This window comes from Halichoeres trimaculatus, unplaced genomic scaffold (genome assembly GCF_033239565.1).
Source record: "Halichoeres trimaculatus isolate MK-OKI-2021-1 unplaced genomic scaffold, fHalTri1.1 fHalTri1_scaffold_13, whole genome shotgun sequence".
Classification (NCBI taxonomy): Eukaryota; Metazoa; Chordata; class Actinopteri; order Labriformes; family Labridae; genus Halichoeres; species Halichoeres trimaculatus.
In genome coordinates this window covers 5,738,594-5,759,169 of record NW_027437191.1, presented here as the reverse complement: position 1 = coordinate 5,759,169, position 20,576 = coordinate 5,738,594, and the positions used below count along the sequence as shown (strand labels likewise).

The window sequence follows — 20,576 nt, the reverse complement described above, 5'->3', positions numbered from 1 at the left end:
TGCTCTGAGGAAAGAATAACTGTCACCCTGATTTGTTAAGTAAAGTGATTTTATTCCTCAGTCTCTGCTGAAATAAATGATCCTCATGCTGCTGTGGCTGTTTTGGTTTGTTGTTCTCTTTATCTTGGAGTTAAATGACACATTGGTCCGTCCTTCATGTGGAGTGACCTTTGTACAGTTTCCTAAGATGCCCTTTACATCTGTCCCACTCTTCACATGACAGAAGGTCCATCAGTGACCTCAGGATTAGCGTGCTGTGTTTCAGCCTCTCGTATCTCTGCACAGAAGCATGGATGTCAGTGATTAAATACATTACGATGATACAGCCGTGAATGTTTCTCTGCACGCTGTGCTGTTCGTGCTCCTCTTTGTGCTGTAAATGCTCCATGCAGCACGGACGTTGTGCTGGAGCGCCGCAGTGAAACAGATCTTGGGATTACCGAGTGGGTCAAAGTATTGTTTTAATCTGGTTTTGGCTCTGTGGCCCTGTATGGTGCTGTAAAGACAGATGGCCGAGGTTTGAGTGAAAGATGGTGGATGGATGGAGGAAGGGGGTGGAGGGGGGGGGGACTTACAGTCTGAGCACTTGTTTCACACACACATTATAAAGTGACGTCACTGATTCCCACACATGCACAGTGTGAGGAGCAGCCCCTCTGCTGTACAGGAATAAGAGAAGCTGCAGTTTGTAGCTCTGTTGACCTGCTGCCTGTCCTTCTGACAACAAACTCTGATGGCGATAAAAAAAAAAAAAAAAATTCCTATCTGTTTTTTTATCTATTCCTGAATACGATCTCTGCTTTTCAAGGGTAGAAATGAATGAAATAAATATCACAAAAATAAAAGTTGTTGTGGCATTTAGGCCTGGATCAGACTTTTTTTAAACTTTATTAAATATAACTCCTATTTGTTAGATCAACAAGTAAAATCACCAACCTAAGTTATTTAAACAGATGAAAGAAGAATAATAAAAAAAACATATCAGGTTGTTGAACAATAACTAAACACATGATGGATTTTTCCAACCTAAACTCAGGTGACTGAACAGTAACTCAGAGGTGTGTTCACCTTCTCTTCCCTTATTTGACCTTCGTCTCTAAAGCGAAGAGAGTTTCTGCTCCACAGAGACTCCTCGCAGCAACCGGGGGCTCTCTGAACAGAAACCAAAAACATGAAGTAAATCAAGAAAGAAAGTGGATGAATCCTCGGTGAAACTCAGTCTGAACTATACACGTCACATGTCCCGTTTACAGCGACTCCAGGCGACCCCAGAGGGACGGTATGAAGACTTAAAAATAAGGCAGAACCCCCTCTTTAAATTGTGTCTCTTGGTGATTGAAGATTGCAGCACACTGAAGACAGAGCATGACCTCAAACTTACTGTGTGTTGAAATAATTGATAGTGCTATGTGAAAAACCAGAGTGCACAGAAAACCCCTGTGGCTGTAATATTCTGTACAGTTGTAAATTTTCTGATACACCAGTGTGCTGTGGGGGGGCACAGGCTAACTGCGCTGTGAAGCACAGAGGAGGCTGAGGCTGCGCCATTTACAGAACTTCCAATGCGTAACAGGGTCTACAGCTTCACCCTGGACACATTTTTCATGTGTGTCACTGGGCACACGTACTTTATCCTCAACCACTTGGTTTCCAGGTTCTCAGCACATCTTACCCCCTCACAGCAGTTTAGCACAGCTACAGCTCGCAGACTATACTCACACTCGCATTTAATGGCGTTTCCACTGACGAATCCCGGCACAGACTCCCAAATAACCGAAAAGTACCAGTCCGCTTTTCAGGACCCTTCTGCAGGGGGTCTTGATTGTTCTTTGTAACAAAGAGCCACATGGAAATTACAGAGAAGACAAATCAACGGGTGTCTCCTATTGCTCTTTGTTTACTGTGTCTTGTTTTTCTTCTTCATTTGATTTATCACTGTGTTGCGCTGCTATGGCGTCACATGATTAATTAACTGATGCGGCTATCGGCATCCAGCTTACATGCCGCCCTACCACAAGGGGGCACTGTTAGGTGTGGAAACGTAAACAGGACCAGGCTTAACCGATTCAACCCATACCAAACCGTACTGATCTAAACCGGACTGCTTGGTGGAAACGGGGCTTAGCAACCATAGCCGCAGTTTAGTACAGTTTGGGACGGTTTGGTACAGTTAAGCCGGATCCTGTTTGCGTTTCCACAGCAAACTGTGCCCTCTCGTGGTAGGCGGTATGTAAGTCGAATGCCGGAAGCCGCAGCTGTTAAACAATAGTGTGACACAGTAGCAGTTTACCTCGCTAATAAATCCAATGAAGAAGAAAACGCGACACAGTAAACAGAGAGCAATGATGGAATACATGCAGCATTTCATCCTCTCTGTGATTTTCATGTAGTTCTTTGATACAAAGAACAATCAAGCTTTGTTTCAGAGAAGTCTGTGTGGAGTAATGCAGCCGCTGTTGGGGTAAGTGACGATTCTTTTGACCAATTAACGGTCTGCAATGTTGTAGCACCACCTTCTGAGGGCGGATCGGTTCAGTCTGGCACCCATACGAAAGGGTCCCAAAAAAGTAGGCCGGCTTGTCGGTTATAGGGATCTGTCCCGGGATGAGTCAGTGGAAACGCCCTAAAATGCACGCCGTACCAAGACGAACCAAACTGGTCTGCTTGGTGGAAACGCGGTTTATTGTAACCGTGGATGGAGAGGAAATGCAGCGTATGAGAGTATAAGACCCTGCCATGCATTTGAGAGACCCCTGATGGTCTGTGCTACAAGAATCACCTGTGTCCCTAATGGGTGAGAGAAGCACAACGTTGACTGAAAGAAACACCATGATATCTTGTGACACCACCTCTGAATTAAAAATCTTTTCAGATACGGTTTGACCAGGTAAATAGCACATCGGACGGTCTTCCTCTCTTCTTGTTTCAGAATCATTTTTCCCAAAGCTCAGCCAAACTCCAGATCATTGTTGTGATCTGCCATGATTGTTCTCTGATGACCTGCTGCATCACGTGTGACATGATGTTGCTCTAACACAGCAGGTCCGACTCCTGACAGATATAAATAACTTCCTGTAGCTCCAGTGTTCTCACAGAGGGTTTAGTCTTGAAAGATTTATGTCACTTACAGGAAATGAAACGCACGTGCCTCGTTGAATTTATGAATCTTGGAAATCTGGAACTGGTTCTCAGTACCCAAGTGTGAAATCAAGCCTTAACATGGACACTTTACTGAGGCGTTCAAGCCTTCATGGAATATTTAACACTTAACTTATCCATCCAAATCGTGTGAGACAGCCGTCCAGTGACAAGGCATGAAAAAGATGCTGTTTGATTAGAAAATGTTTATACAACTGTAGGTATTTAACAGTCCCACAAACATTGAAAACCAGCCTCCAACAAGGAACAGGACTTCCAGTGAGAAACATGAGCACAAACCGTTTGACATCTGCTGCCTCGGCTCAACAGCATGAACGTAGATTTACAGACGAGCTCAGCTAATTGAAATTATTCCACCAATTTTATCCGAGTGCTTTGTTTGTCAGCCACATCGCTCACATGTTACACAGCAACGCAGCCGTGATGCTGCCTGTTTACAGCGCTGGAGCTCCAGCAGACGGCGAACGGATGACCCACATAATGAGAACATACAGCAGGCAGAGATCTAGCTCGGAGCTCTGAGGTTAATTTTAGTGCCTTCATGACCTGCTTCATTTCACAAAGGTACAGCTCATCCATGTTTTCACGCTTCAGATTCACGAGCCGCCGTCTCAGACCTCTGTTAGGCTCCTCGTTTCAGTGTATCTGATGACATGTAAAGACCTCCTCCAGGGCCACATTAACATTTCTATTAACATGAACAGTCTGAAGAAGTGGTGTTTGAAGCGTAACCAGATCTTTAGTTTTCATGTTCAGTGAAGATGAAGTAATGTGAGAAGCTGAGGCCTGTTTCTGGAGGAGTCTCTGCAGGTCTAACAGCCTGGTGTGAGTGTTTCTGCTCCTTAAACAGCAGAAAGTTTAGATTCTGCTCCTCAAAGCCACAACAAGCTCTTTAATACTTAACAAAACCTTAATCTCAGGACAAACAGGTCTTTTTTTGCAAAAGTATTTTAATCAGAAAACATATTTAACAAATTGTAGATCAACTGAAAGTAACAGGTGAAGTTTATTCATGGCATCATGAATAAAACGACAACTGAAAATGGTTGATGGTTGTCAGTGTGAAGACTTTTTGTGTCATAAATTTGTCGTAAAGAATTGAAAAACAGTAACCTCAAGTTAAATAAAACTAACTGGAAAGTTTCTATGGTAATGTAGCACCACAGTGAGCACAGACACCCTGGTTTATTTATTCATTAAACTGTATGTCCTTTTATATAAATGGTTTCATCAGGTATTGGTATTAGGGCCAGAAAAGTTGGATCAGTGTATCCCTAATTCATATGAATTTGTTTTGTTTCGTGTCATATTTTATCGTTTGGCATCAAATGGTATCATAGTGTTTTTTAAGGGCTGCAACTAACGATTATTTTAGTAATCGATTACTCTTCCTTTAGTAAAGAGAAATATATTGCAGCATATTGGAAAATATCATGTTATATATTTTGCAATATATTGCAATGTACAAAGTCTAGTTTTGTTAGATTTAATTAACAAAATTAAGTTTGAATTACTTGAGTTTTCTTTTTCATGTACAAAAATAATCAAGTATTCTTAACAAAGAAAAAAATAGTTTTTGATACATAAATAAATTGTGCAAAAAGTTGCTTCAATTTTTTAAAGTAGATTGGGCTGGAAATTTTTATCAGTGTATATTTCATGAATATATAATATATTGTATATGTTCTCTTAAGATATTATTCTATGTATGTCATAATATATCAATAATATATTACAATACATTTAAAAAAGTATATTGGTATATTTATTTTTCTTTCTTAAGGGTTATGATTAAATTTACGATTAATCAATGAATCAGAAATAAAGAATGAGAATGCATAATAGTAAAATTTGCAAAACCAAACATGCGTTGTTATTTTAGTTGATGACTATTGTTTGCTTAAAGATATATACGGAGAAACAACATATTTGAACATAGTTTAAGCTGACCAGATGCTACATTTACAAAGTATAACAAATAATATGAATGTATTGCCGCTTAAAGAATCAACAGTTTGGGCAAAATAATAGAAAATATATTGTTATGTCATCAGATAAAGAAATTAGTGGGTCAAAAAGGCAAATAAATAAAAATGTGTCCTCAATATTTTCACCTGTATGTCAAACAGTTCACCCCCTCTGCCCTACCACTATATGTAGCAGCTAACGCTAATGCTAACGTTGGTTTAATGAACTCCTCGTGGTTTTCAAACAGGGTGACGGATTTAATAAAAAGACTAAAGTAGTCCTAAAAGACATACCATGCATTTCACAACATATGAAGGAGAGTATGTGGGGTTTTGTAGCAACTTGCCTTGCTGTTGAGCTCCCCGGCTCGTCATTAATTAATGAGACCAACATGTTTGTGTACTCACCGCTACCGAGTACCAATACTACAAAACCAATACAGCCACTCTGACATTAAGTCCAAATAAAACACAAACAACTCCCTCTGAATTTAGAGGGTTTTTTTGATAAATATTTAAAAACTAATATTAAAAGTGTGCAATAAAACTAACAACTGTCAGAGTTTAAGTATTTTTTTTAATAAACTGAAGTGCAAAATAAAACAGTTTAACTGTTAACTCTCCCTGATTTATTCATGTTGTCTGAACAGGACCTGGGGCACATTTGCCGGGGTGTTAAACTGCAACAATTAGCAGCAGCTAGTGGCGAGAAGGACTCGCTCGACCTGAGATTTTCTTGCCTAGAGTATCAGCTGCTGGTATCTGCAGCCTTCATGAGTACCTATACCTTGAAAAAGGCTGGTATTGGTATCAAGCCGATACCGATACCTGGTATCAGTACTCAGCAATCCTTAGTTTTAAGTGCTGGATCATTGTAGTCATACTGCTGTGCCATACAAAGTCATTTTTGTCAATTAACACGCTGTGTGCTTTTACTCAGCGTGAAATACTGCTAAACTCTGGAGGTTTTTGGATGAACAGCTTGTCTGGCTCTGCCTTTTATTTGCGTGTTAAGCCAGCTCAGCTTCTCCTCTGCCACGCTGATCTGTTTACATGTGACACATACAGCCCTGCAGCCCAGGTAATCTACACTCCAGTCCAGTAGGAGGCAGTAATTCACCTTCAGCTAGTTACCAACCGCTAAATAATCCAACAAAAAGGAAGAAGACAAACTGAAGACAAACTAATACAGTAATGATGCAGCACAGTGCATCGATTATGGAAAAAAGTTGTTGACGCTTTTACTAATTGATTTTTATCAATCAAGTTGATTTGTCTTTGCAGCCCTGGAAGCATACCGTACCGTATTGTTGTCGGTGACAAAAATGTGAGCTTAAAGGTGAACTTCTTCTGGTAGCAGCGTTTAAAGCCCATCTCAGGGTTGAAGGCTGAGTCAGCCCTGAAGCTGGAGCTGTTTAATATTTTTGAAATGAAAATAATTTGGACCAAAACGTAAAATTCAGGCTCTGTTCTCCAAAAAATACCAGTACTCCCCTTTATTTTTTGCTGGTGACCTCTCTCAGTGGGTGGTAAAGCAGGCTAGCCCCCCACCCTCTGTTCAGCTAATCATTTGTGGACCATAATCCAAAACCTATTATCAGCAGCCAAATGTTTTCCTGAAGAGTAACTAATGGAAATCAGAAATAAGCAGGAGCAAATTCCTCTCCGGCCTGCAGGCTGAAGAAATGTTGGAGCACTTTTCAAAGTCTGTCTGGGGTCAGTGAGCGGGTCACATCTCTGCCTGTTTTCGTCAGATCTGAAACTTTCACACCCACTCTGACTTTAATGAAATCTGCCGGTCGGGGTTCTGAATGAGCTGCTGTGGGGTGTGAGACAGGCGGGCACTAGCAGCTGCATTCCTCACATTCCTCGCTCATAGACTCCCATCCAGGGTCTCAGCGGATACATGGGTTTCTTCTCACTTATCAGTTGAAGTGACAGTGACGACAGCTACCGACTGACACAGATCTCAGTTCTGCAATATGAGCGCGCTGAAGGAAACAGCTTCGTGTCATTCACTCAGCGTGACTCATCAGATAAGCACTGTTTTGAAAGGTGTAATTCAGGGCTGTCAGACGGTTGTGCTAATGTGATTTAGTTTGAGCTAAGTCTGCAGAAAGCTGCTGAAACTTAATCTCACTGCTGAGTCTGTTTATGCTCAGTCCTTATTCACATTACATAATGTGCTGTAATAGTTTTAAAACTTCAAAGTTTGATTATACATCATGAATATCTACACAGAATAAGCTTCACTAGTGTCTGCAAGCTGAACACACTCTGATTGGTCAATAAGATGACCCCCAGCTGTGATGGACTTGGTTTGGTACCTCGTAAACAATGATCTTCTTTGAGGCTGTTAGTGTGAATGTGTCTGTCAGCTCCTGGTCTTCCAGTTTAAAGAGTGACCCTGTAAACTGGAGACCTTCAGCTGAACGTGTCAGTGGATATCCAGGTTACAGCAGCTGTTCAAACACGAGAGAAGTCCTCAGGGGTGAACCCTAACTGTTTTTTTATACACACATATATATATACTCAAATACATGTCAAAAATCCTCATCAGATGAGTATTTAATGATGATCTTGTCAAACCATTTGAGAAGGATGTGTCTATTTTAGTCATTCACCGCTCGGTCGGTGTCGATTTCCTTAAAGGGCAACTCCGGTTTTTTGACACCTAGACCTTATTGACCCACCTGAAGACGGTAGACGAGCTGACTTTATGATAACATTGGGGATGGATGAAAAAATATAGCTGAAATGAGCGATTTTGCAGAGATTAAACCCCGCGCTGAAGCTCCCTTGCCGTGGCCCCCGCTAAGTGCGGCTAAATTTGGTTGGATCTAAATAACTTCTGAAAGACTCCGAGCTGCACGATGTTTGTCTGAGTGATTATATGAGCATGCACACTGATTTTTTAAACTGATTTTTTTTTTTTTGTATAAAACCAGTTTTTTTTTCTCAAAAAATTTAAATCCCTCATTTTTGTCTTTTTTTAATAAGCTGGGTTGGAAAAAAGTTAGCACTTTTCTCCAGCAGGGGGCGAAATGTTTTGTTATGACTCACATAATTTGCATCTGATGATGCCTACAGATAGTTTCAGGAGCCAAAGTTAAATGAGTCCATTAACTTTTTTCACATGGTCTAGTGTTGAAAAACAAATTAAAAATTTAGAAATTTCAAAGAATCTCAGTTTGAATGGAATTGTCTCCCCAAACATCGCAAAAAATCAAATCAGATTGTCTTCTCTTTGCCTTCAGAGACCATCTGTTTGTGACCACGGTGTACACATCAACTTAGATCTTGCTCAGTACACAGGTAGATATCTGTGCCAGTTTTAAGATCTTATAAGGCAACAAATTCTGAACATTCTCCAGCTGACATCTGTAGCCTAACCTCTCTGCACATCCCGCCAAAAGACTCCCTAACCACACCGTCTGCTTTCAGCTCCTGCCTCGTTCCTCTTTTAGAAAGTGTTTGCAGGTAGCAGGGACAGGTTCCTTACCAAACACATCAGTTTTTAAATACAGGGCACCAAGGTTATAATAGTTGTGGATTTGTCATTTTAGTTTAGTTTTAGTTAGTTTTGAATTTTTTTTCCATTACAGTTTAGTTTTAATTAGTTTTAGAGCAGGCATTCTAGTTTTTATTTAGTTTTGATTTTTGCAACAGGGCTTAGTTTTAGTTTAGTTTTACTTTAGTTTTAGTTTAGTTTTAGTTTAGTTTCAGTTTAGTTTTAGTTTTTTCATACCTTATTAACTAGGTGCAGGATTCAAAAAGGTCAGAGTGAATATTTTTTAATACTGTTTATTTTCCAGTCCAACATAGTGCTCACTGCTCAGTCAATGCTGATACTGAACTGCTGGCTGCTGCCTTAAACACAAGAAAATAATATAAACCTAATATAAAAAAAAAATATACATAAATTTAATAAAAATAATGTTAACCTAAATTACATAAAATTAATATAAACTTAAACTATATAAAACAATTTAATATGAGCTTAAATATTTAAAAACTTGGACTCTAACAAGAAAGACAGACTTAAAAACAATTAAGTCAGACTCACATGAAATTTAACTATTACAGATGCTCTGATTCATTGCTCCTTTACGTTTTGTCGCAGCACAGAGCACAACCAGTCAGTGCAGTAAACAAGCACGTCCCAGTACGTCGCTATGATGGTGCCGTACGGCGCTGACAACTGCCGAAAACTGTCTAAAATTGGTTGGGAAAATGTGTCAGATTAATTTAAATCCTAAAGGCTATTAATATTGTCAGAAACTAAAACTAAGGGCATTTTCTGTATAATTTTAGTTTTTTTAGTTAGTTTAGTTTAAGTTAGTTTTGTGAACACAAGATACAGTTTTAGTTTTGTTTCCTTTTCTAGTTTTTATTTGTTTGAGTTAACTGCATCGTATTTTAAATTTTAGGTTTCATTTTTAGTTTCGTTTTAGTTAACTATTATAACCTTGCAGGGCACTGAGGTGGTTTACATCACATAACTCGTCCAAGAGGTTAAAGATGCTTTAACTCCTCCCGTGGCAGCTGTTTCTGTGAGTGAATCTGGTCAGATGACGAGACGCGACACGTCAGAGAAAAGAAGCTCTGACACAGAAACAGAAGATTGTCCTGATTCATTGAATCAATCATGCTCACATGCACTCTGTGCTTTAACAGTGACTTAAAGGAGTGTGTTTCAATCAGAACATTTTATAGTCGAGGCGTTGAGTTAAAGGCAGGGTGCGGTGAGGTGAAGTCTCACTTTAGAAACAAGGTTTTGACCTCAGACTGACCCTGAACATTTCCCGTTCAGACAGACACAAGAGGCCAGGGTGTGGACAGGTTGAAGTGTTTTCCTTAAAGAGAAACTCTTTAACTCATCTGAGATCCCTTCAGGAGTTAACCACAGTTTAAAGAGGTATTGATATTCATGTGTCTTAAAAATCCCTGAATCTTTTAACTGATCAAAACAGTTGCTCTAAAAAAAGAACATGATCTCCACGAGATCTTGACAAGATGGTGAGGATATCGAGATATCGAGCATTGATTTGACTCTTCTTTGTGAGCTGACTTTGTTTTATTTAACCAACCACAGTGATAAAAAGAACTCTGCATGAGAAGGCAGTGGTATGTCAGGAGTGAGCAGGTTAATAAGTGTTCCCAGAGACGACCTCCCCCTCCTCCTCCTCTTCCTCCTCCTCCCTGAAACATGTGAAAGGAGGGTTTGGCATTTCTTGTTGTTCAGACTCCCAAGTTCCAAAAGTTTGCATAAAAGCCCGGTTGCCTAGCTGCACGAGGAGCCCTTAGTGTGGCTGCCAGGCTGCTTTGTGTGTGTGTGACTGTGTGTGTGTGTGTGTGAGGGTCTGACTGAACGGGATCCTCTGCAGAAAGCTGCCGGGCTGAGATTTCCCCCTGTGTTTCACTGTATTCAGTTTTCAGCCTGCAGCAGGGCGTCATTCACACGTTTCCATAGTGAGTTAGCTCCTTTCAGATGTGGAGAATCCACTCTGAGAGAGTTTTCATGCTTCCTCTGGAATTCCACTTTGTGTGGTCTCATTTCACTGTTTCGGCAAAGTCTGGAGGATATTTGTCGTGTGCAGACCTCAGGTCATTCTTGCACTTTGCAGATTGCAGGGGGTCCATCGGTTTCTTGTCTTTTTTTGGTTGCACTCAGCTCAAAACTTCATTGTTGTTTAATTTACATTTGAGTTAAGAAGCGCAAACACATGAAGGGGAAGTGAAAGAAAAGAGTAAAAGTGGCCCAAATTCTGGTCAAAGTATGGCATCTTTCTTCCTAACTGACTGATTTTTTTTTAACATCAGTTTAGTTTACCTAGGTTATATGCTGTAAGTTTCAGTTCCATAGCTTTTAGCTTAGCATTAGCAGGTGTACTGGCCTTTTGAAGCCATCCTCTCAGCTGTGCATCAGAAGCAGATGATGCAGAAGTTCATGAACCAAGCCAACAAGACGACCCCATGTGTCAGAGCAGAGGAGACTCACTGAGCTGACTGAACACAGCTGCTGTAAAGCAGATCAGAAATCATATGGTGCTTTTTGGCCAGAAGGTGCAAGAACTCTTAGGTGGTATCCAGACCTGGACTGTTTGGTCCACTTAAAACGGACCAGGGTTTGTTTCCCACACTGGTCCAGACTTTTCATGCAGGTGTGAATAGACACAAACGAACCCTGGTGCAGACCAAACAACCGGACTGAGACCCACTTTTTGAGGTGGTCTAGGTGCGGTTCGTGGTTCTCCGGTGCAGGTCTGAATACAAACCAAGGTCCATCCGAACTAACTACAGGATACATGCGCCTTTTGGGCCTATAAGGCCACCGTAACCTAACCGTCTTTAGTTCATACCTGATCCTCCGTCTTCTGTTTATCCACGCTGTTGCTGGTATGTCGTGGGTCAGGACCCATCTGTAAAGCTTACTACCAACACTTACGGAGGAAACACTACAAACCTGATGTAGCACTAGTGCTGCACCATTTGGGGAAAAGGTGCGATTTGCGATTAGGTGGACAATATTGCGATTGCGATTGTGCTTGCGATGTAATAAAAAAAGTTGTGTCATGATGAGTCTACAGACTTGCTTGGTTATCATGGAGAAAAATCTGAATTGCATGTGCTGACATTGCGATTGCGATTGCGATAATCGTGCAGCCCTATGTAGCACCTCACCGTTCAGCATCCTCACCTCCTTACAGAGCAAGAGAGATGCATTCAAACGACGTGCCCAAACACAACAGTCAAACAACTGTCAATTACTTTGTGAGAAGCAAACTAGTTCACAACAAACACAGAAGAGCTGGATACGAAACCACCAGAGAAGTTGAGGGCAGTGAGACAGCAATGAGGACCACTCATCTCTGTTGACCACCACTGATCGTTGGTCACGGGTTCCCCATTGCTAGCCCCTGACCAGGCAGCAACCTCCAGTCTAAAATTATGAAACAATGGGGAAGTGCTAAAATCTGCTGTTTCTTGAGTGTACACTTGGGGCTAGGTCTTCAGTCACACACACACACCAAGCCAAAACAAAAGCTGATTTCACAACAGAAATAAAGCAATTTACAGCCTGGTACAAAAAACCATCTCCAGTCTGAATCGCTAATTTCACCATCAGCACAAACGGTATGGGGTTGTTGTTTTTTTCTAACTTGGCAGTTTAGAGCAGTGGTTCTCAAATAGGGGTACGCGAGGGCACTCAAGATTCAAAAATACATGTTCAAAAAAAAGTAACCAAGCAAAGTTTATTTAAAACTATCTATTCAGTTAATGTTTGAATCCAGTGTAAGTTTTGGTTCTTAACATGAGTATTTCATTCAGTAGATGCTAATAGTACAGCACTGTGTGTAACATCTTTTTTTCCAGCTAAAACTGCTTTGCGCTTGTTCGGGGGTACTTGGCAGAAAAAAAGTTCACAGGGATTACATCACTGGAAAAAGTTTGAGAACCATTGGTTTACAGGATATTAAGATTGTGACTTCACCCAATCAGAGCACAGCTCAGCTCATGTGATTACAGCTGTTAGTGTGGAGAGTCGCAGCCCACCCAGTTTCTAATATGACTGCAGCAGCCGATCTGCTTCGAAAATCTGTTTCAGAAACAGACAGGTGATGTTGGGGAGACTACGTCCATGTGTTATACAACATATGCCCCTGACGTAGGTGATGCTTCCCTCTGGCCCTGCAAACAGTTGGTGTTTGCTAAGCCCCAGTGTGGAGCACCTGGAGCCAGAGCTGTGTCATCAGAAAAACAAAGAACCAGCACTAAGTCAGGCACAGGCCTGGAACTAGGACCAACACCAGCTCAGTCAGTAAGAGGTATCAAAAAATGAGACAATAAAGGGAAAAGACATGAGGATATTCATCCTGTGCTGCATGATTTATTGCCCTGACTGATTTGTTGACACTTGAAAGGAAACAAGCGCAAGTGGCAAAGCTATCACTGGTCTAAGCCGTTTTAAAAAGCCTGACACAGCTTTGCGTTGCCATCCAAAGCATGAAAGCGTCAGAGATGGATCTGTGTTACAGCTTAAAAAAACAAACCCGTTGATTGACTATTTTCAGCTGGATACGTTCTTTTCAAACCGCTTCAGATCATCATTACACACTGACCTGATGGGAATATTTGGGTGCATAGCAAACAGGAAATGAGCAGCCATTACGCTCCACGTCTGAAGATGAACATCGAAGCTGTACTTAGAACATATCATTTCTGGCTTGAGTTCCTGGAGTGGCACCAAGAGAAGAAGAAATATTCACGTCTCTATAAATGTAAGGAGACAGATAAGGAGAGGGAATACATGATGCTCTGAGATGTGACTGTGATTGGACAAGCTTTCGACTCCCCTCAGTGGAAATATTTGGCAGAGGAGTCGTGTTTAGTGGTTGAGTTGAGAGGAAGGAACTTGGAGATAAACCATCCCTCTCTCTGGAGTTGTCCGTGTTTGCCCGCGGGGCTGTGAATCAGTGTTGTTGATGTCATCCCTAACATGTTATCTGGCTCTCTGCTGTGTTTCCAGAAATGAAGCACAGTCATTAGAGTCACTGTCATCACAGATTAGACTCTGGGGGATCCGATGAGGCTTGTCTCTTCCTCAGCACAGCGGGGTCGTAGACGTGCTGAGTAGAAAACGCTGTTCGCTGTCTCTCACATCCTGTGTTTGTCTCAGGTTACCTGTCTGTTAGTTTGGCTTTGTCCTTCCTCTGTGGAAATGAGTCCATCCAACAGTGCAGACTTGTTTTATAGAGTTAACATCACCACAAAGTCTTCTCTTTGTAGATTTCACTGAGTGTGTCCAACACAGTTAGCTCAAACCCTCAGGAAGAAGAAGACTCACGTGGCTAAAAAAACTTCTGTGTTGAGCAGCATGCAAAAAAAACTGGATTTCTTCTTCCTTGGGTGCATGCTGTGTCTGAGTGTTCATATTTCTGTTAACCAGTGTAATGTCTGCAGAGACTGTTTACATATTTCGCAGTGAGGCTTGAGCTACTTGCACAGCTACAGGACAAGATCAGCTGAGAGATAAGACGTAGAGCTTTGTCTGCAAGAAGCACCAAAAGTAAAACAAGACAAAAAGCTCCAACACCTTTCTCTCTGTACTCCTGAAAATGTTCAGACGTTGAGGAGGGCTGCAAGAGAGAATAAAGACAGCTGACTCCAGCTGGTTTGTTATGATTATTAAACAACAGGCTAAGGCCCCGTTTACACGACGTTTCATTTTAAAACGCTAAAACGCAGTGAAAAAAAATCTGTGTTTACACGGAAACGCTGATGGACTGAAAACACTGTAGTAAGCATGCCAGGCCTGTAGGTGGTGCTATAACTGGCTTGTCCAGAAGCCGCTTTTGGGAGACCTCCACTGAAGTAGAGTTGGGCTGGTCATCTGGTGTGTTGGGGAATACTAAGTTAAAAAGTGGAGCAAAAGAAACTCAGAAGATTGAGCAGCACAAGCTCAACATGGTAGTTCGCAACGATCGTAACAACTGTATTGTTGTCCTGTTGAATCCGCGCGCGAGGCGGAGTGTGACATTTGTGTTTCTACTGAAAACACCGGCTTTCTGTTTACACGGCAACGGTGTCAGAAAAATCCCACTCTGGTGGCTGTTTTCAAAAGTTAGCATTTTAGGTCGGCTGAAACGCCGTTTCTGTGTAAACCCAAGGCTGAGACGCAACAAAACTTTTGCGTTTCACCCCAAAACCGTTGTCGTGTAAATGGCCCCTAAGGCAGTATGATGGTAGCTTTAACCAGAGCTACCTGCTAGTTGAGGGTTTACAGTTCAGCCTGGTGCTGAGCAGCATGAGTGACCACATTGTGTCACAAAATGACCTTGCTTTTGTCTGAACTTTAATCTGTCCCTGTGGGCCTCTGCTGTAGTGTTACATGATTTAAAACTAGTGCTGCACGATTTGGGGAAAAGGTGCGATTTGCGATTAGGTGGACAATATTGCGATTGCGATTGTGCTTGCGATTTGAGAAAAAAACTTTTGTCATGATGAGTCTACAGACTTGCTTGGTTATCATGGAGAAAAATCTGAAATGCATGTGCTGACATTGCGATTGCGATAACCTCTTTTGCGATTACGTAGAGTTGTGCCCTGATGTGTTAACCAAGCGGCAACCTCTGGTCTAAGAATATGAGACATTGCTGGTGCTAAAATCTCCTTTTTCTAGAGTGTTCCCTTGAGGCTGGCTCCAGAAGTACAGGAGGTCACATACACACCAAACCAAAAAAAGACGATTTCAAAGCAGAAATTAACCTATTTACAGCCTGGTTCAAAAACGTCTCCTGTCTGAGTCGCTAATTTTACTACCGGCACCCACTGTATGGGGGTGAATTTTTTTCTAATGCAGCCGTTCAGAGGGTATTAAGATCACGAGCTCGCCCAATCAGAGGCACAGCTCAGGGTCACGTGACTGACAGGCACCCTGTACGCGAAGCCCTTGTCACCACCAACATGGCCGCTATAGCCGATGTGCTTCATTTACCGTTTCAGAAACAGACGGGTGATATTAGGGAGACTACGTCAATGTTTTATATAGTCTATGGTGTTGACAGACACACAAATACATGCACACACGCAAATGCAGAGCACATTACATGTAGAAGACAGTCAGAAAGAATAATGTCACAACCACAAGAAACGCAGATGAAAAAAAAAAGTAAAGAAAAAGAAAAATCTCTGCTTAAGTACTCCCAGTGCCATCTCTTTGTTGCTGCCCCCAGCCTTGCTAATGGAAAACCAAACCCGGTCTTCGGAAGAACGTGAAAAGAACTAGCTGTCTACCAACACTAGCTCTGAACGAACACTGGCAGAAAGGGTGTATTTAATGCTCCACAAACCCTCTTCCCTCTGATTGGCCAGCCCTCTGGAGGTCTGGGGCAGAGCTATGGGCAGACCTTGGTGTCTGAGGCCCGTCCTTTCAGCATGTCTTAACTCTGTCAGAAGATCCTTATATGATCATCTCATCATTTCAGCAAGTCCTGTGAACATCTACGGATGACCTCATGATGAAACTGTCATAGTTTAGTTTAGTAGAAGGGCTCATGTTTGTTTCTATTCACTGTGTAATGAGCCAGTTGTCTGAATGTGGACTAGTTTAAAACGTGATCTGGTTTTAAATGTCAAAGCTTTTTATATTGAAAAACATTTGATGGTGAGTATCTGCAGCATCTCAGTAATCAGTATTTCCTCTGTGACAGCTTTAACAGGCGGATTGGTTCGTCTGTCAGCCTGGAGCATCATAAATAAGCTCAGTCTGAATTATTGGGATTCCTTCTTGTCAAACTCTTTTTATTGCCAGGTATCAGTCCAGAGTCGCAAAATATTCAGGCCTGAGTGAAAACAGACGCTGTGAGCACGTCCTGACACGAGCAACCTCTATTACATGTTATTGGTGCTGTCAGAACTCATAATTATAACCGCACATCACTGCAGGGCCTCTCACAAACCCTGTGCTTTTATATAAAACTACTCCAGTCGTTAAACTGGAGCAGGGACCCACAGGATCACATCTCCGCTCTGCATCAGGATTAGTTTACAGAAGAGAGACACTTTGTGTCACTCAGAATCTTTACGGAGTCAAACCACCACAGAAGAAGAAGAAGAATCTGAATCCAGCCGTAGACCATCAAAGGTCTGTTAATAACTCTTCAACATGTCTCATCAAGAAGGTTCAGGACCTGAACCTCCAACAGGAGCAGGAACTCCTTTGATACTTTCAGGTTTAATCCTAAAACACACTCAATCACAGGGTGTGTGTGTGTTTAGACGAGGTTATAGGAAACCACCTTTTATTCTGAGTTTAGACAATCATGACTGTTATTTAAGATAATTTCCCTCCTGTCAAAGAAGATCTACTGTAACACTGTTATTACTGAATGTGGGGCCTGTGTGAGGTTCACAGCTGAATAATGCTGCAGCACTTTTCAACACACCTGAGACCTTTCTCTGGATGTTAGTGATCAACTGTTACTGAAAGTGTTAGTGTCACAGCTAACCACAGTATAGCAGAAATATTTGTAGACATGTTTCTTTCCTAGCTGTTGAGCTGTGTTTCATATCAGAGAAGAGACGTTCTTATGAGCTGGAAACAACAGTACATCATAGGCCGAGCGTTCCCTCAAATTCTAGCCTTGTTGAAGTAAATGTCATAAAGGACGTGCTTCCTGTCTTCCTGTGGCCGAACCGTTTTAACCAAAGCTTACTTTAGATCATGTCATGACCCTACACAACGTTGGCAACTTAAGCCGAATTTCCACCAAGCAGGTCTCGGTTCGGTTCGTCTCGGTTCGGTTCGTCTCAGTACGACGCGCATTTTGTGGCGTTTCCACTGACTTATCCCAGGACATATCCCCAAATAACCGAGACGAGCCGTATCACTTTTTGGGACCCTTTCATATGGGTGCCAGACTGATCCGATCCGCTCTCTGAAGGTGGAGCTACAACACTGCAGATCATTGATTGGTCAAAAGAATCAACGCTTACCGTGCGACAGCGGCTTTATTTCTCCTGGCGGCTCACAGTCTTCTCCAAACAAAGCTTGATTGTTCTTTGTATCAAAGAGTTACATGTCAATCACAGAGACATGCTGCATGTCTTCCATCTGTGCTCTTTGTTTACTGTGTCACGTTTTTCTTCTTCATTGGTAAACTGTGTTGCGCTGCTACGGCGTCACGATATTGTTTAACAGCTGTGGCTTTTGGCATCCAACTTACCACGAAAGGGCACAGTTTGCTGTGGAAACACAAACGGGATCAGACTTAACTGTACCAAACCGTGCCGAACCGTACTAAACCGAACCAGACTGCTTGGTGGAAATGTGGCTTTAGTGACATTCTGTTGCTTTATTTAGCGACTTTTCAGACCCCTCCTGCTACTCTTCTCAAAAAAAGCAACCGGTGAAAAATGTGTGACTTTTCCTAGAGTTTAAAGACCGCCATGAAAGCTTATATTGATCCTACTATTCTCATATAGCAGCAAGTGCTGCTGTGGGGGCTCATACTTTTATGTTTGAATTAGGGGTAATGATGATATAGGGTTCGGACATTCGGCTGGACCACACGTCCGTCGTGGAGGCAAAAACGTAGAGGCAAGAACGTAGCTTAATGTCCTCCTCAAGTGTCTTCATAGCCTGGTTGTATTTGACTGTGTGTTTCAGCTTTAGGTGGTGGAACATGTTCGTGGTGTTGCCACCCTTCGCAGTAATAGTTCTCCTGCACATTTTGCATTTAATGTGTTTTGCTGCATGTCTGATCTTTGTTCAGCCAAACCACCTCCACATCACTGAGGCAGCTCCTCTTTTAGGCTCTGAATCCTCATGTGAGGAAAAGTTGATGCTGCAGTGCTGCTTTCGCTCTCAGTCTTTGTTGTTCTGTACACAGCAGGGAGCGTCATACGTCATTGCGTCTGTACTGTAAATATCACCAAATGACAAATTTATATCTTCAAAAACTAGCACTGGTATTATCGTAGACGGTATGATATAATAATAATAATAAACTTTATTTATATAGCACTTTTAAAAACGTTTGTTTACAAAGTGCTTTGACAGCAAGGACACGGACAACAAGCACAAGAGTTTAGCATCAAAAACGAAGGTTAAATAAAATCAAAGAACAATTAAAGACAAACAGAATGAAATAAAGAGTCATCATAACACAAAGAACTTAAACCCTAGAAGAGGGCACAACAGACCGCTATCTATAGACACAGAGGAGGCCCCGACCTCACAGGGCTAGAGACACGACACACCAGGGTACAGCAAAACACAAGTGCAACTGTACCCTGATGGTGTTAGGTGTCTAGTGACTCCAGCCCCATAAATCAAAGGGCCCCCTCCATAAATCATAAGAACCCAGACAATACAGGAACACTGCTACATAAAATGAGACCGTGAGGACCAGTAAGATCAAGTAAGCTAAAAATACAAAAATGAATAAATAATGAAAATTAATAAATAAGATACATTAATAAATTGTGAAAAATAGGAGACAGCAATAAAACAAAATATAGATAATAAAAGAGACAGAACAGTAACACAAATAGCTCAGAAGACTTCAATAAAAGATTAAAAGAATGACAGAAGATGAGGCAAGATAAACAATCTGAATAAAAATAAAAGAAATACTGAAAGACTAAAAAGCCTAAAAAGACCAGGGCCTAAAAAGACTAAAAAGCCTAAAAAAACTAGAAAGCTTAAAAAGACTAAAAAGCCTAAAAAGACTAAAACTAAAAAGACTAAAAAGTCTAAAAAGCCTTAAAAGCGTTAAAGGCCTAAAAAGACTAAAAAGCCTAAAAAAACTAGAAAGCTTAAAAAGACTAAAAAGCCTAAAAAGACTAAAACTAAAAAGATTTAAGAAACTAAAAAGACTAAAAAGACTAAAAAGCCTTAAAAGCGTTAAAGGCCTAAAAAGACTAAAAAGCCTAAAAAGACTAAAAAGCCTAAAAAGATCAAAAAGCCTTAAAAGCCTAAAAAGACTAAAAAGCCTTAAAAGCCTAAAAAGACTAAAAAGACCAAAAAGCCTAAAAAGACTAAAAAGACTAAAAAGCTCAAAAAGATTAATAAGACTAAAAAGCCTAAAAAGACTAAAATGGCTAAAAAGACGACATCACATAAAAGCAGTTCTATAAAAGTGAGTTTTAAAAGTGACTTAAAAGAAGCTACAGCACACCACTAATAGCAACAGCTGCTTCCTTTACTGAGGGTTGGTCACACTGATCCTACATGATTTGATTCTCATGACTTTGTTGACGTGCTGTGTCACATTTGATGTAAAGTTAAGCAGACACAGCAGGTCCTGATGGATGTGTCATTTCTCTGAGGTTAAATCCTGAAAGAAGCGTATCTCTGTCAGGAACCAATAAGTGGAACCAAAATGCAAGCCGGGGTATCAAAGCCTAGCCTTTAGCTTCCGTGTATGAAGAGCTCAGCCAACCAACCTGTACAGAGAGAGTTCACTTTACTCATGTATACTCATGTGTAGCGATGTATATGAAAGTCTATAGGTACCAACCAAATTCTGTTAAAAGTACTGGGTACTGATTCATGTAAAATCAAAAGTTACTATTTTAAGGTACTTAAATGCATCATTGTGACTGTGAGGGTGTGGAAGAGGAGGTGATTTTCCATGCTGGACATGAACACAGCAGAATAGATATGTTGAATGTTTTAAATGTGAAAGGTACCCACCCCTACCTATGTGGGAACTTGTTGTGGAGCTGAGCTGTCAAAGAAACACTCAGTTAAATAATTTAACAGGAAAATTTGATGACAGTACCTGGTCATGCACAGCCTCATGCGTGTCAGACCTGTGAGAGGTCTAATCAGACAGATTAGATTAACAGGCTTGTAGAGTCTGATTTTAGGACACCTCAGAGTCTGCCTGTCGATGTGTGTAAATGATATGAAGCTCTGATACTCCGTGCTCAGTAGCTGCA

At 41.3% G+C, this 20,576-nt stretch overlaps 1 protein-coding gene across 3 annotated transcripts in view; it reads left to right on the top strand.

Annotated features, from left to right (window-relative positions):
- ankrd6b (ankyrin repeat domain 6b) overlaps positions 1–20,576 on the top strand; it is a 77,109-nt gene that overhangs the window by 15,576 nt on the left and 40,957 nt on the right. The window lies entirely within an intron of this gene.